General features: G+C 49.3%; 1 protein-coding gene across 2 annotated transcripts in view; it reads right to left on the bottom strand.

Moving 5' to 3' along the window:
• LOC147109993 (uncharacterized) overlaps positions 1 to 13,811 on the bottom strand; it is a 49,994-nt gene extending 36,183 nt beyond the window's left edge. Inside the window, exon 1 of one of the 2 annotated variants that reach the window (XM_086004231.1) lies at positions 13,613 to 13,811. The gene's annotated coding sequence lies outside the window, so the exon portion shown is untranslated. The remainder of the gene's footprint in view (positions 1 to 13,612) is intronic. The other variant, XM_086004232.1, reaches the window with a different exon arrangement.
• Positions 13,812 to 15,589: the final 1,778 nt, after the last annotated feature.

The raw sequence follows: 15,589 nt of genomic DNA, 5'->3' as shown, positions 1-15,589 counted from the left end.
GGGAGTTATAGAGAGAGGGGGCTAGGCAGAGAGAGAGATTGGAGATATAGAGAGAGGGGGCTAGGCAGAGAGAGAGATTGGAGATATAGAGAGAGGGAGATAAGGAGAGAGAGAGAGAGAGATTGGAGATATAGAGAGAGGGGGCTAGGCAGAGAGAGAGATTGGAAATATAGAGAGAGGGGGCTGGGCAGAGAGAGAGATTGGAGATATAGAGAGAGGGAGATAGGGAGAGAGAGAGATTGGAGATATAGAGAGAGGGGGATAGGGAGAGAGAGAGATTGGAGATATAGAGAGAGGGAGATAGGGAGAGAGGGAGATTGGAGATATAGAGAGAGGGAGATAGGGAGAGAGGGAGATTGGAGATATAGAGAGAGGGAGATAGGGAGAGAGAGAGATTGGAGATATAGAGAGAGGGGGATAGGGAGAGAGAGAGATTGGAGATAGGGAGATAGAGAGAGAGAGAGATTGGAGATATAGAGAGAGGGGGATAGGGAGAGAGAGATTGGAGATATAGAGTGAGGGAGATAGGGAGAGAGAGATTGGAGATATAGAGAGAGGGAGATAGGGAGAGAGAGATTGGAGATATAGAGAGAGGGAGATAGGGAGAGAGAGATTGGAGATAGAGAGAGGGGGAGATAGGGAGAGAGAGATTGGAGATATAGAGAGAGGGGGATAGGGAGAGAGAGATTGGAGATAGAGAGAGAGGGAGATAGGGAGAGAGAGGTTGGAGATATAGAGAGAGGGGGATAGGGAGAGAGAGATTGGAGATATAGAGAGAGGGAGATAGGGAGAGAGATTGGAGATAGAGAGAGAGGGAGATAGGGAGAGAGAGTTTGGAGATATAGAGAGAGGGAGATAGGGAGAGAGAGATTGGAGATATAGAGAGAGGGAGATAGGGAGAGAGAGATTGGAGATATAGAGAGAGGGAGAGAGAGAGATTGGAGATAGAGAGAGGGGGAGATAGGGAGAGAGAGATTGGAGATATAGAGAGAGGGAGATAGGGAGAGAGATTGGAGATATAGAGAGAGGGAGATAGGGAGAGAGAGTTTGGAGATATAGAGAGAGGGAGATAGGGAGAGAGAGATTGGAGATATAGAGAGAGGGAGATAGGGAGAGAGAGTTTGGAGATATAGAGAGAGAGGGAGATAGGGAGAGAGAGATTGGAGATAGAGAGAGAGGGAGATAGGGAGAGAGAGATTGGAGATATAGAGAGAGGGAGATAGGGAGAGAGAGATTGGAGATATAGAGAGAGGGGGATAGGGAGAGAGAGTTTGGAGATATAGAGAGAGGGGGATAGGGAGAGAGAGTTTGGAGATATAGAGAGAGGGAGATAGAGAGAGAGAGATTGGAGATAGAGAGAGGGAGATAGGGAGAAAAGGCCCAGATGTCAGGAAAACAAATACCAGTTTACTCTCAGTGATACCATCATAGGACACACTATGAGCTACACTTACCTTGGTCTAACCATCACAGCATCAGGGAGCTTCAGCATAGCAGTGAGTGCACTAAAAGAAAAAGCCCGAAGAGCCCTATATGCAATAAAAAGAAAATTCTACAGCATCCAAATTCCAATCAAAATCTGGCTCAAAATATTTGACAGCATAATCCTGCCGATTGCGCTGTACGGTAGTGAAGTATGGGGCCCACTCATTCACCATAGCTACACTAAATGGGAAAAACACACAATAGAAGCCCTACATGCAGAATTTTGCCAAAGCATTCTTCGCACCCAAAGGAAAACACCAACAAATGCATGTAGAGCCGAACTAGGCAGATACCCACTGATAATAAACATCCAAAAACGAGCACTAAACTTTCTAAATCACCTCAAATCTAGTTCCCCAGACACCCTTCATTTTAAAGCCCTCCAGACCCAAGAGCTGAACCCAGAAATGAGTCCCCTGAGTCAGCTGCTACTGAAATTAAGTACTCCTACTCAGCCGGACCCTGACCAGTCCCAGACCAACACTGCCCTCCAAACACCAATCCGAGTAAACCAAATCATTAAACAATGCAAAGAAACCTACCTGGAACATTGGAACAAAATAACCAAAAGCCAAAGCAGATTAGAATGTTATCGGGCCCCAAAAAGAGAATATAAACTGGCAGACTATCTCTCGACCATCAGAGACACAAAACAGAGACAGACCCTCACCAGGTACAGACTAAGCGACCACCAACTGGCAATTGAAAAAGGAAGATACAAGAAATCCTGGCAGCCTAGAGAGAATAGAATATGTGATCAATGTCTGGCCGGCGAGGTTGAGACAGAGATGCACTTCCTCCTAAAATGCGAAAAATTCAACAAAACAAGAAACATAGATTTTGACAAGCTCAGCCAAACAACCCCAGATTTCAAAGAATTGGATGACCTGTCAAAATTAAGATTAGCCCTGGGAGAAGGAGACAGACCATACCTTGGTGCCCGATATGTAACAACATGTCACAACCTGAGGAACAGTGAGGGACTAACGAGCACACCCATAGCATATATAAACATTAAGAATGTTTAAATCAATACCGAATGTACCCAACGACTGTTTAAAAATTAATACTGAATGTACCCAACGAGGGTCAACGACTGTTTAAATTAATATCGTCTGTAACCAACGAAGGTCAAAATTGTTTGACACCTACAGAATGTTGGAAAACTGTACTTTTTGTTATGTAAGCTTTGGCAATATGGTTCCCTGTAAACTTTCATGCCAATAAAGCATTTGAATTGAATTGAAAATTGAAATTGAATTGAGATAGGGAGAGAGAGATTGGACATATATAGAGAGAGGGAGATAGGGAGAGAGAGATTGGAGATATAGAGAGAGAGGGAGATAGGGAGAGAGAGATTGGAGATATAGAGAGAGGGATATAGGGAGAGAGAGATTGGAGATATAGAGAGAGGGATATAGGGAGAGAGAGATTGGAGATATAGAGAGAGGGATATAGGGAGAGAGAGATTGGAGATAGAGAGAGAGGGAGATAGGGAGAGAGAGAGATTGGAGATATAGAGAGAGGGGGATAGGGAGAGAGAGATTGGGGATATAGAGAGAGGGAGATAGGGAGAGAGACTGGAGATATAGAGAGAGGGAGATAGGGAGAGAGAGATTGGAGATAGAGAGAGGGGGAGATAGGGAGAGAGAGAGATTGGAGATATAGAGAGTGGGGGAGATAGGGAGAGAGAGATTGGGGATATAGAGAGAGGGGGATAGGGAGAGAGAGATTGGAGATAGAGAGAGAGGAATATAGGGAGAGAGAGATTGAAGATATAGAGAGAGGGAGATAGGGAGAGAGAGATTGGAGATAGAGAGAGGGGGAGATAGAGAGATTGGAGATAGAGAGAGAGAGAGATAGGGAGAGAGAGATTGGAGATATAGAGAGAGGGGGATAGGGAGAGAGAGAGATTGGAGATAGGGAGAGAGGGAGATAGGGAGAGAGAGATTGGAGATATAGAGAGAGGGAGATAGGGAGAGAGAGAGATTGGAGATAGAGAGAGAGGGAGATAGGGAGAGAGAGATTGGAGATATAGAGAGAGGGAGATAGGGAGAGAGAGATTGGAGATAGAGAGAGAGGGAGATAGGGAGAGAGAGATTGGAGATATAGAGAGAGGGGGATAGGGAGAGAGAGAGATTGGAGATATATAGAGGGGGGGATAGGGAGAGAGAGATTGGAGATATAGAGAGAGGGGGATAGGGAGAGAGAGATTGGAGATAAAGAGAGAGGGGAATAGGGAGAAAGAGATTGGAGATAGAGAGAGAGGGAGATAGTTTACCCTGGATACCACTATAGAACACACTATGAGCTACACCTACCTTGGTCTAACTATTACAGCATCAGGGAGCTTCAGCATAGCAGTGAATGCACTAAAAGAAAAAGCCCGAAGAGCCCTATATGCAATAAAAAGAAAATTCTACAACATCCAAATCCCAATCAAAATCTGGCTCAAAATTTTTGACAGCATAATCCTGCCCATTGCACTGTACGGTAGTGAAGTATGGGGCCCGCTAAATCACCAAAGCTACACTAAATGGGAAAAACACACAATAGAAGCCCTACATGCAGAATTCTGCCGAAGCATCCTTCGCACCCAAAGAAAAACGGCAACAAATGCATGCAGAGCCGAACTAGGCAGATACCCACTGATAATAAACATCCAAAAACGAGCACTAAACTTCCTAAATCACCTCAAATCTAGCTCCCCAGACACCCTTCATTTCAAAGCCTTTCAGACCCAAGAGCTAAACCCAGAAAAGAGTCCCCTGAGTCAGCTGCTACTGAAACTAAGTACTCAGCCGGACCCTGACCAGCCCCAGACCAACACAGCCGTCCAAACACCAATCCGAGTGAACCAAATCATTAAACAATGCAAAGAAACCTACCTGGAACATTGGAACAAAATAACCGAAAACCAAAGCAGATTAGAATGTTACCGGGCCCTAAAAAGAGAATATAAACTGGCAGACTACCTCACGACCATCAGAGACACAAAACAGAGACAGACCCTCACCAGGTACAGACTAAGCGACCACCAACTGGAAATTGAAAAAGGCAGATACAAGAAATCCTGGCAGCCTAGAGAGAATAGAATATGCGATCAATGTCTGGCTGGCGAGGTTGAAACAGAAATGCATTTCCTCCTAAAATGCGAAAAATTCAACACATCAAGAAACATATTATTCAACAAGCTAAGCCAAACAACCCCAGATTTCAAGGAATTGGATGATCTGTCAAAATTGAGATTAGTCCTAGGAGAAGGAGACAGACCATACCTTGGGGCTAAATATGTAACAACATGTCACAACCTGAGGACTGTTTAAAAGTAAGACTGTTTAAAATTAATATTGAACGTACCAAATGAAGTAGAAAGACTGTTTAAAATTAATATTGTTTAAAAGTAATATTGTATATACCCAACAAATGTCAAATCGATTGACACCTACAGAATGTTGGAAAACTGTACCTTTTTGCTATGTAAGCTTTGGCAATATGGTTCTCTGTAAACTTTCATGCCAATAAAGCATTTGAACTGAACTGAACTGAACTGATAGGGAGAGAGAGATTGGAGATATAGAGAGAGGGAGATAGGGAGAGAGAGAGATTGGAGATATAGAGAGAGGGGGATAGGGAGAGAGAGATTGGAGATATAGACAGAGGGAGATAGGGAGAGAGAGATTGGAGATAGAGAGAGAGGGAGATAGGGAGAGAGAGATTGGAGATATAGAGAGAGGGGGATAGGGAGAGAGAGAGATTGGAGATATAGAGAGAGGGAGATAGGGAGAGAGAGAGATTGGAGATATAGAGAGAGGGGGATAGGGAGAGAGAGATTGGAGATATAGAGAGAGGGAGATAGGGAGAGAGAGATTGGAGATAGAGAGAGAGGGAGACAGGGAGAGAGGGATTGGAGATATAGAGAGAGGGAGATAGGGAGAGACCGATTGGAGATATAGAGAGAGGGAGATAGGGAGAGGGAGATTGGCGATATAGACAGAGGAAGATAGGGAGAGAGAGATTGGAGATAGAGAGAGAGGGAGATAGGTAGAGAGAGATTGGAGATATAGAGAGAGGGAGATAGGGAGAGAGAGATTGGAGATATAGAGAGAGGGAGATAGGGAGAGGGAGATTGGAGATATAGAGAGAGGGAGATAGGGAGAGAGAGATTGGAGATATAGAGAGAGGGGGATAGGGAGAGAGGGATTGGAGATATAGAGAGAGGGAGATAGGGAGAGGGAGATTGGAGATATAGAGAGAGGGAGATAGGGAGAGAGAGATTGGAGATATAGAGAGAGGGGGATAGGGAGAGAGAGATTGGAGATATAGAGAGAGGGAGATAGGGAGAGAGAGATTGGAGATATAGAGAGAGGGAGATAGGGAGAGGAAGATTGGAGATATAGAGAGAGGGAGATAGGGAGAGAGAGATTGGAGATATAGAGAGAGGGGGATAGGGAGAGAGAGATTGGAGATATAGAGAGAGGGAGATAGGGAGAGAGAGATTGGGGATATAGAGAGAGGGAGATAGGGAGAGAGAGATTGGAGATATAGAGAGAGGGAGATAGGGAGAGAGAGATTGGAGATAGCGAGAGAGGGAGAGAGGGAGAGAGAGATTGGAGATATAGAGAGAGGGAGATAGGGAGAGAGAGATTGGAGATATAGAGAGAGGGAGATAGGGAGAGAGAGATTGGAGATATAGAGAGAGGGAGATAGGGAGAGAGAGATTGGAGATATAGAGAGAGGGGGATAGGGAGAGAGAGATTGGAGACAGAGAGAGAGGGAGATAGGGAGAGAGAGATTGGAGATATAGAGAGAGGGAGATAGGGAGAGAGAGATTGGAGATAGAGAGAGGGGGAGATAGGGAGAGAGAGATTGGAGGTATAGAGAGAGGGAGATAGGGAGAGAGAGATTGGAGATAGAGAGAGGCGGAGATAGGGAGAGAGAGATTGGAGATATAGAGAGAGGGGGATAGGAAGAGAAATTGGAGATAGAGAGAGGGGGAGATAGGGAGAGAGAGATTGGAGATAGAGAGAGAGGGGGATAGGGAGAGAGAGATTGGAGATATAGAGAGAGGGAGATAGGGAGAGAGAGATTGGAGATATATAGAGAGGGAGATAGGGAGAGAGAGATTGGAGATATAGAGAGAGGGAGAGAGAGAGATTGGAGATAGAGAGAGAGGGAGATAGGGAGAGAGAGATTGGAGATAGAGAGAGGGAGATAGGGAGAGAGAGATTGGAGATATAGAGAGAGGGGGATAGGGAGAGAGAGATTGGAGATATAGAGAGAGGGAAATAGGGAGAGAGAGATTGGAGATATAGAGAGAGGGAGATAGGGAGAGAGAGATTGGAGATAGAGAGAGGGGGAGATAGGGAGAGAGAGATTGGAGATAGAGAGAGAGGGAGATAGGGAGAGAGAGAGATTGGAGATAGAGAGAGAGGGAGATAGGGAGAGAGAGTTTGGAGATATAGAGAGAAGGAGATAGGGAGAGAGAGATTGGAGATAGAGAGAGAGGGAGATAGGGAGAGAGAGGTTGGAGATATAGAGAGAGGGGGATAGGAAGAGAGAGATTGGAGATATAGAGAGAGGCAGATAGGGAGAGAGAGATTGGAGATATAGAGAGAGGGATATAGGGAGAGAGAGATTGGAGATATAGAGAGAGGGAGAGAGGGAGAGAGAGATTGGAGATATAGAGAGAGGGGGATAGGAAGAGAGAGATTGGAGATATAGAGAGAGGGAGATAGGGAGAGAGAGAGATTGGAGATATCGATAGAGGGAGATAGGGAGAGAGAGATTGGAGATATAGAGAGAGGGAGATAGGGAGAGAGAGATTGGAGATATAGAGAGAGGGGGATAGGAAGAGAGAGATTGGAGATATAGAGAGAGGGAGATAGGGAGAGAGAGATTGGAGATATAGAGAGAGGGAGATAGGGAGAGAGAGATTGGAGATATAGAGACAGGGAGATAGGGAGAGAGAGATTGGAGATAGAGAGAGGGAGATAGGGAGAGAGAGATTGGAGATATAGAGAGAGGGAGATAGGGAGAGAGAGATTGGAGATATAGAGAGAGGGGGATAGGGAGACAGAGATTGGAGATATAGAGAGAGGGAGATAGGGAGAGAGAGATTGGAGATATAGAGAGAGGGAGATAGGGAGACAGAGATTGGAGATATAGAGAGAGGGAGATAGGGAGAGAGAGGTTGGAGATATAGAGAGAGGGAAATAGGGAGAGAGAGATTGGAGATAGAGAGAGAGGGAGATAGGGAGAGAGAGATTGGAGATATAGAGAGAGGGGGATAGGGAGAGAGAGATTGGAGATATAGAGAGAGGGGGATAGGGAGAGAGAGATTGGAGATATAGAGAGTGGGAGATAGGGAGAGAGACATTGGAGATAGAGAGAGAGGGAGAGAGGGAGAGAGAGATTGGAGATATAGAGAGAGGGAGAGAGGGAGAGATTGGAGATATAGAGAGAGGGAGAGAGGGAGAGAGGGAGAGAGAGATTGGAGATAGAGAGAGAGGGGGATAGGGAGAGAGAGATTGGAGATAGAGAGAGAGGGAGATAGGGAGAGAGAGATTGGAGATATAGAGAGAGGGGGATAGGGAGAGAGAGATTGGAGATAGAGAGAGAGGGAGATAGGGAGAGAGAGATTGGAGATATAGAGAGAGGGAGATAGGGAGAGAGAGATTGGAGATATAGAGAGAGGGGGATAGGGAGAGAGAGATTGGAGATATAGAGAGAGGGGGATAGGGAGAGAGAGATTGGAGATATATAGAGAGGGGGATAGGGAGAGAGAGATTGGAGATATAGAGAGTGGGAGATAGGGAGAGAGAGATTGGAGATAGAGAGAGAGGGAGAGAGGGAGAGAGAGATTGGAGATATCGAGAGAGGGAGAGAGGGAGAGATTGGAGATATAGAGAGAGGGAGAGAGAGATTGGAGATAGAGAGAGAGGGAAATAGGGAGAGAGTGATTGGAGATAGAGAGAGAGGGGGATAGAGAGAGAGAGATTGGAGATATAGAGTGAGCGGGATAGGGAGAGAGGGATTGGAGATAGAGAGAGAGGGAGATAGGGAGAGAGAGATTGGAGATATAGAGAGAGGGAGATAGGGAGAGAGAGATTGGAGATAGAGAGAGAGGGAGATAGGGAGAGAGAGATTGGAGATATAGAGAGAGGGAGAGAGGGAGAGAGGGAGAGAGAGATTGGAGATAGAGAGAGAGGGAGAAAGGGAGAGAGTGATTGGAGATAGAGAGAGAGGGGGATAGGGAGAGAGAGAGAGAGATTGGAGATATAGAGAGAGGGAGATAGGGAGAGAGAAATTGGAGATATAGAGAGAGGGAAATAGGGAGAGAGACAGATTGGAGATATAGAGAGAGGTTGAGAGAGATTGGAGATATAGAGAGAGGGGGCCAGGCAGATAGAGAGAGATTGAAGATATGGAGAGACGGAGAGAGAGAGATTGGAGATATAGAGAGATGCGGATAGGGAGAGAGAGATTGGAGATATAGAGAGTGGGAGATAGGGAGAGAGAGATTGGAGATATAGAGAGAGGGGGCTAGGCAGAGAGAGAGATTGAAGATATGGAGAGACGGAGAGAGAGAGATTGGAGATATAGAGAGATGCGGATAGGGAGAGAGAGATTGGAGATATAGAGAGTGGGAGATAGGGAGAGAGAGATTGGAGATATAGAGAGAGGGAGATAGGGAGAGAGAGATTGGAGATATAGAGAGAGGGAGATAGGGAGAGAGAGAGATTGGATGTATAGAGAGAGGGAGATAGGGAGAGAGAGAGATTGGAAGTATAGAGAGAGAGGGGGATAGGGAGAGAGAGAGATTGGAGGTATAGAGGGAGGGTGATAGTGAGATAGGAGATATAGAGAGAGGGGAATAGAACATAATGATATAAGAAATAAGAGCAGGAGTAGGCCATTTTTCCCTTCGAGCCTGCTCCGCCATTCAACAACATCATGGGTGATCTTCTACCTCATCTCCACCTTCCCGCACTGTCCCCATATCCCTTAATTCCCTTCCTTCCCAAAAATCTATCGATCTCTGGCTTGAATATACTCAACGACTGAGCCCTCTGGGGTGGAGAATTCCAAAGATTCACCACCCTCTGAGTGAAGAAATTTCTCCTCATCTCAGTCCTGAATGGCCGAACCCTTATTCTGAGGCTGTGACCCCTGGTTCTAGACTCCCCAGCCAGGGGAAACATCCTCCCTGCATCTGCCCTGTCAAGCCCTGTAAGAATTTTATATGTTTCAATGAGATCGCCTCTCATTCTTCTAAATTCTAGAGAATATAGGCTTAGTCTACTCAATCTCTCCTCATAGGACAATCCCCCCATCCCAGGAACCAGTCTGGTGAACCTTCGTTGCACTCCTTCTATGGCAAGTATATCCTTCCTTAGGTAAGGAGACCAAAACTGTCCACAATACTCCAGGTGTGGTCTCACCAGGGCCCTATATAATTGCAGTAAGACTTCTTTAATCTTATACTCTAATCCATTTGTAACAAAATCTAAAATACCATTTGCTTTCCTAATTGCCCGCTGTACCTGCATGTTAACTTTCTGTGATTCGTGTACAAGGACACCCTTTGATTCATGTACAAGGTCCCTCTGAGTGCAAACATTTCCCAGTCTCTCACCATTCAAAAAATATTCTGCTGTTTTGTTTTTCCTACCAACGTGGATAACTTCACACTTCCCCACATTGTATTCCATTTGCCATGTTCTTGCCCACTCTTACCCCAGAGATAGGAAGAGATAGGAGTTATAGAGAGAGGGGGACAGGGAGAGATAGGAGATACAGAGAGACGGGGATAGGCAGAGAGTGAGATAGATACCCCTCAGTATTGCGGTGCCTCCCCAGGTGAATTCTACCCCCAACGATAAGCCCATCCCTGGACATTTCCGCTGGGATTTCTTCCAAAATCGCGAGCGAGCGGAGGAGGTTTAATTGCATTTCTATAGCGCCTTCCACCACCTCAGGACGTCCCAAAGCGCCGCACACCCAATGAAGGACTTTTTTTGAAGTGTGGTCACTGTTGTAGTGTAGGAAACGAGGCAGCCAATATTGCGCACAGCAAGATCCCACAAACAGCTCCGTGATAATGACCGGATCATCTGTTTTTTTTAGTGATGTTGGCCGAGTGATAAATATCGGCCCCGGGGACACCTCTCCTCCCTGCTCGCCTGCTCTTCTTCCAAATAGTGGCTGAGGGACCTTTTACGTCCACCCGAGAGGGCAGACGGGGGGGCCTTGGTTTAACGTCCCATCTGAAAGACGGCCCCTCCGACAGCGCAGCGCCTCTTCAGTGCTGGTGCTGGGACTGTTGGCCATGATTATGGGCTTAAGTCTCCGGAGGAGAAGGCCCGAACCCATGACCTTCTGATTCAGAAGCGAGAGAGCAGGCTAAACCCTCTGAGCCATGGCTGACACGGAAGAGACAGGAGGGAAGCCCTAATCCCTCAGACGGAGAAGGTTGCAGGAAGGACTCGAGTCTCACAGCCCGAGCTGTCGGTGGCCAGTGATAAACTGCTTCACTTTGCTCAGCAAATAAGGTTAGTGTGAATCACACCGCACAGAAGGAGGCCATTTGGCCCAATGTGCCTGTGCCGGCCCTTTGAATGAGCTCTCCAATTAGTCCCACTCCCCCCTCGCTCTTTCCCCACAGCCCTGTGAATTTCCCCTTCAAATATTTATCCAAATGCCCTTTTGAAAGTTACTATTGAATCTGCTTCCACCGCCCTTTCAGGCAGCGCGTTCCAGATCACAACAACTCGCTACGTAAAAACAATTCTCCTCATCTCCCCCTCTGGCTCTTTTGCCGATTATCTTCTATCTGTGTCCACTGGTTACCGACCCTCCTGCCACTGGAAACAGTTTCTCCCGATCTACTCTATCTAGTATCGTGTCCAGTTCCAGTCACCACACTTTAGGAAGGATGTGAAGGCCCTTGAGAGGGTGCAGAGGAGATTTACCAGAATGGTTCCGGGGATGGGGGATCTTAGCTACAAGGACAGGTTGGAGAAGCTGGATTTGTTTTCATTAGAGCAAATGAGGTTGAGGGGTGATTTGATCGAGGTGTACACGATTTTGACGGGTTTGGATAGGCTAGACGGGGAAAGGCTGTTCCCACTAGTTGATGGTACAAGGACTAGGGGACACAGATTTAAGGTTTTGGGCAAGAGATACAGGGGGGATGTGAGGAAAAACTTTTTTACGCAGCGAGTGGTGATGACCTGGAACCCGGTGCCCCTGAGGGAGCGCCGCACTGTCGGAGGGGCAGTACTGAGGAAGCGCCGCAATGTCGGAGGGACAGTACTGAGGGAGCGCCGTACTGTCAGAGGGGGAGTACTGAGGGAGCGCCGCACTGTCGGAGGGTCAGTACTGAGGGAGCGCCGCACTGTCGGAGGGGCAGTACTGAGGGAGCGCCGTACTGTCAGAGGGGGAGTACTGAGGGAGCGCCGCACTGTCGGAGGGGCAGTACTGAGGGAGCGCTGCACTGTCGGAGGGTCAGTACTGAGGGAGCACCGCACTGTCGGAGGGGCAGTACTGAGGGAGCGCCGCACTGTCGGAGGGGCAGTACTGAGGGAGCGCTGCACTGTCGGAGGGTCAGTACTGAGGGAGCACCGCACTGTCGGAGGGTCAGTACGGAGGGAGCGCCGCACTGTCGGAGGGTCAGTACTGAGGGAGCACCGCACTGTCGGAGGGTCAGTACTGAGGGAGCACCGCACTGTCGGAGGGGCAGTGCTGAGGGAGCGCCGCACTGTCGGAGGGGCAGTACTGAGGGAACGCCGCACTGTCGGAGGGGTAGTACTGAGGGAGCGCCGCACTGTCGGAGGGGCAGTACTGAGGGAGCGCCGCACTGTCGGAGGGGCAGTACTGAGGGAGCGCCGCACTGTCGGAGGGTCAGTACGGAGGGAGCGCCGCACTGTCGGAGGGGCAGTACTGAGGGAGCGCCGCACTGTCGGAAGGGCATTACTGAGGGAGCGCCGCACTGTCAGAGGGTCAGTACTGAGGGAGCACCGCGCTGTCAGAGGGGCAGTACTGAGGGAGCGCCGCACTGTCAGAGGGGCAGTACTGAGGGAGCGCCGCACTGTCGGAGGGTCAGTACTGAGGGAGCGCCGCACTGTCGGAGTGTCAGTACTGAGGGAGCGCCGCACTGTCGGAAGGGCATTACTGAGGGAGCGCCGCACTGTCAGAGGGGTAGTACTGAGGGAGCGCCGCACTGTCGGAGGGGCAGTACTGAGGGAGCGCCGCACTGTCAGAGGGTCAGTACTGAGGGAGCGCCGCACTGTGGGAGGGTCAGTACTGAGGGAGCGCCGCACTGTCGGAGGGGCAGTACTGAGGGAGCGCCGCACTGTCAGAGGGGCAGTACTGAGGGAGCATCGCACTGTCGGAGGGGCAGTACTGAGGGAGTGCCGCACTGTCGGAGGGTCAGTACTGAGGGAGCGCCGCAATGTCGGAGGGTCAGTACTGAGGGAGCGCCGCACTGTCGGAAGGGCATTACTGAGGGAGCGCCGCACTGTCAGAGGGGTAGTACTGAGGGAGCGCCGCACTGTCAGAGGGGTAGTACTGAGGGAGCGCCGCACTGTCGGAGGGGCAGTACTGAGGGAGTGCTGCACTGTCGGAGGTGCCGTCTTTCGGATGAGATGTTAAACCGAGGCCCCCGTCTGCTCTCATGGCCACTATTTGGAAGAAGAGCAGGGGAAGTTCTCCCCGGTGTCCTGGGGCCAATATTTCTCCCTCAACCAATATAACAAAAACAGATGATCTGGGTCACTATCACTTTGCTGTCTGTGGGAGCTTGCTGTGTGCAAATCGGCTGCCACGTTTCCCACATTACAACAGTGACCACACTTCAAAAAAGTACCTCATTGGCTGTGAAGCGCTTTGAGACGTCCGGTGGTCGTGAAGGGCGCGGGAGCAATTTATTTTCCTTTCTGCCTTCAGGAGAACAACCCCAGTCTTCTCCCGTCTCCCCAGGTCTAACTGGAGTCCCTCGACCGTTTGGAAAGACAAACAGCAGATGCAGAGTGATAGGAAAGCAAAGACGTGTGGCGATAGGCTAGCGAAGGAGAAAACATTGGCGCGATTCAGGAGGCAGATACAGAGAGGAGATTTAACTCACGTTATTCCCGTCCTGGCTCCCAGTCACTGTCTGATTCCGGCTGTTCTTACCCGCTTTATATTCTTCACTCGCCTCATCCCCAGTAGCAATTATTTCAATCACATAAATGCTAAATAACAGGCAGCAGGTTACTGAATGGCTGCTGATCACATGGCCTGCAGTGTGTCTCACGAGTAATTGCAGGCTAAGAAATTAATGCCCTTGCCTTATTTGGCACAGTCCCTTAGAACCCCACCCGCCCCCCACCCCCACCACCCCTCAGTCTGTCTCGACCTTAATGCTGATGTGATGAGAGATAATTTCCAATCTCTCTGTTTGAAGTTGAATTATACCCTTGCCCTTGAGAATCCACGAGCCTGCGGGGACTCGCTGGGATAACCGTTTCTTCTGTGACTAGTCGAAGCTTGGGTCCACGGGTGCTGCTTATAGGCGCGGATCAGCGCGTCTCTGCACGGGGCTGCAAACAGTGCAGCAGCAACAACAAGGCATTGATATAGCGCCTTTAACCGAGTAAAATGGCCCAAGGTCGCTTCACAGGAGCGAATATCAAACAAAATTTGACCCACATAAGGGGATATTAGGACAGGCGACCAAAAGCTTGGTCAAAGAGGTCGGTTTTTAAGGAGGGTCCTAAAGGAGGAGAGAGAGGCGGAGAGGTTTAGGGAGGGAATTCCAGAGCTCGGGGCCCAGGCGGCTGAAGGCACGGCCGCCAATGGTGGAGCGATGGAAATCGGGGGATGTTCAAGAGGCCGGAATTGGAGGAGCGTAGAGATCACGGAGGGTTGCAGGGGCTGGAGGAGGTTACAGAGATAGGGAGGGTTGTAGGGGATGGAGGAGGTTACAGAGAGAGGGAGGGTTGTAGGGGGCTGGAGGAGGTTACAGAGATAGGGAGGGTTGTAGGGGCTGGAGGAGGTTACAGAGATAGGGAGGGTTTTAGGGGCTGGAGGAGGTTACAGACATAGGAAGGGTTGTAGGGGCTGGAGGAGGTTACAGAGATAGGGAGGGTTGTAGGGACTGGAGGGGGTTACAGAGATAGGGAGGGGTGTAGGGGCTGGAGGTGGTTACAGAGATAGGGAGGGTTGTAGGGGCTGGAGGGGGTTACAGAGATAGGTAGGGCTGGAGGAGGTTACAGAGATAGGGAGGGTTGTTGGGGCTGGAGGGGGTTACAGAGATAGGGAGGGGTGTAGGGGCTGGAGGTGGTTACAGAGATAGGGAGGGTTGTAGGGGCTGGAGGGGGTTACAGAGATAGGGAGGGTTGTAGGGGCTGGAGGGGGTTACAGAGATAGGAAGGGTTGTAGGGCTGGAGGAGGTTACAGAGATAGGGAGGGTTGTAGGGGCTGGAGGAGGTTACAGAGATAGGGAGGGTTGTAGGGGCTGGAGGAGGTTACAGAGATAGGGAGGGTTGTAGGGGCTGGAGGTGGTTACAGAGAGAGGGAGGGTTGTAGGGGGCTGGAGGAGGTTACAGAGATAGGGAGGGTTGCAGGGGCTGGAGGAGTTTACAGAGACAGGGAGGGTTGTAGGGGCTGGAGGCGGTTACATAGATAGGGAGGATTGTAGGGCTGGAGGGGGTTACAGAGATAGGGAGGGTTGTAGGGGGCTGGAGGGGGTTCCAGAGATCGGGAGGGCTGTAGGGGTTGGAGGAGGTTACAGAGATCAGGAAAGTTGTAGGGTTTGGAGGAGGTTACAGAGACAGGGAGGGTTGTAGGGGCTGGAGGAGGTTAAAGAGATAGGGAGGGTTGTAGGGGGCTGGAGGGAGTTACAGAGATAGGGAGGGTTGTAGGGGCTGGAGGTGGTTACAGAGATAGGAAGGGTTGTAGGGGCTGGAGGAGGTTACAGAGATAGGGAGGGTTGTAGGGGCTGGAGGAGGTTACAGAGATTGGGAGGGTTGTAGGGGCTGGAGGAGGTTACAGAGATAGGGAGGGTTGTAGGGGCTGGAGGAGGTTACAGAGAGAGGGAGGGTTGTAGGGGGCTGGAGGA

The sequence above is a fragment of the Somniosus microcephalus genome, chromosome 12 (genome assembly GCF_052327205.1).
Source record: "Somniosus microcephalus isolate GS21.2 chromosome 12, FLI_Smic_1.0, whole genome shotgun sequence".
In the NCBI taxonomy this organism is placed as follows: Eukaryota; Metazoa; Chordata; class Chondrichthyes; order Squaliformes; family Somniosidae; genus Somniosus; species Somniosus microcephalus.
The sequence above is the reverse complement of the archived record's forward strand: the minus strand, read 5'-3'. Positions and strand labels throughout refer to the sequence as shown.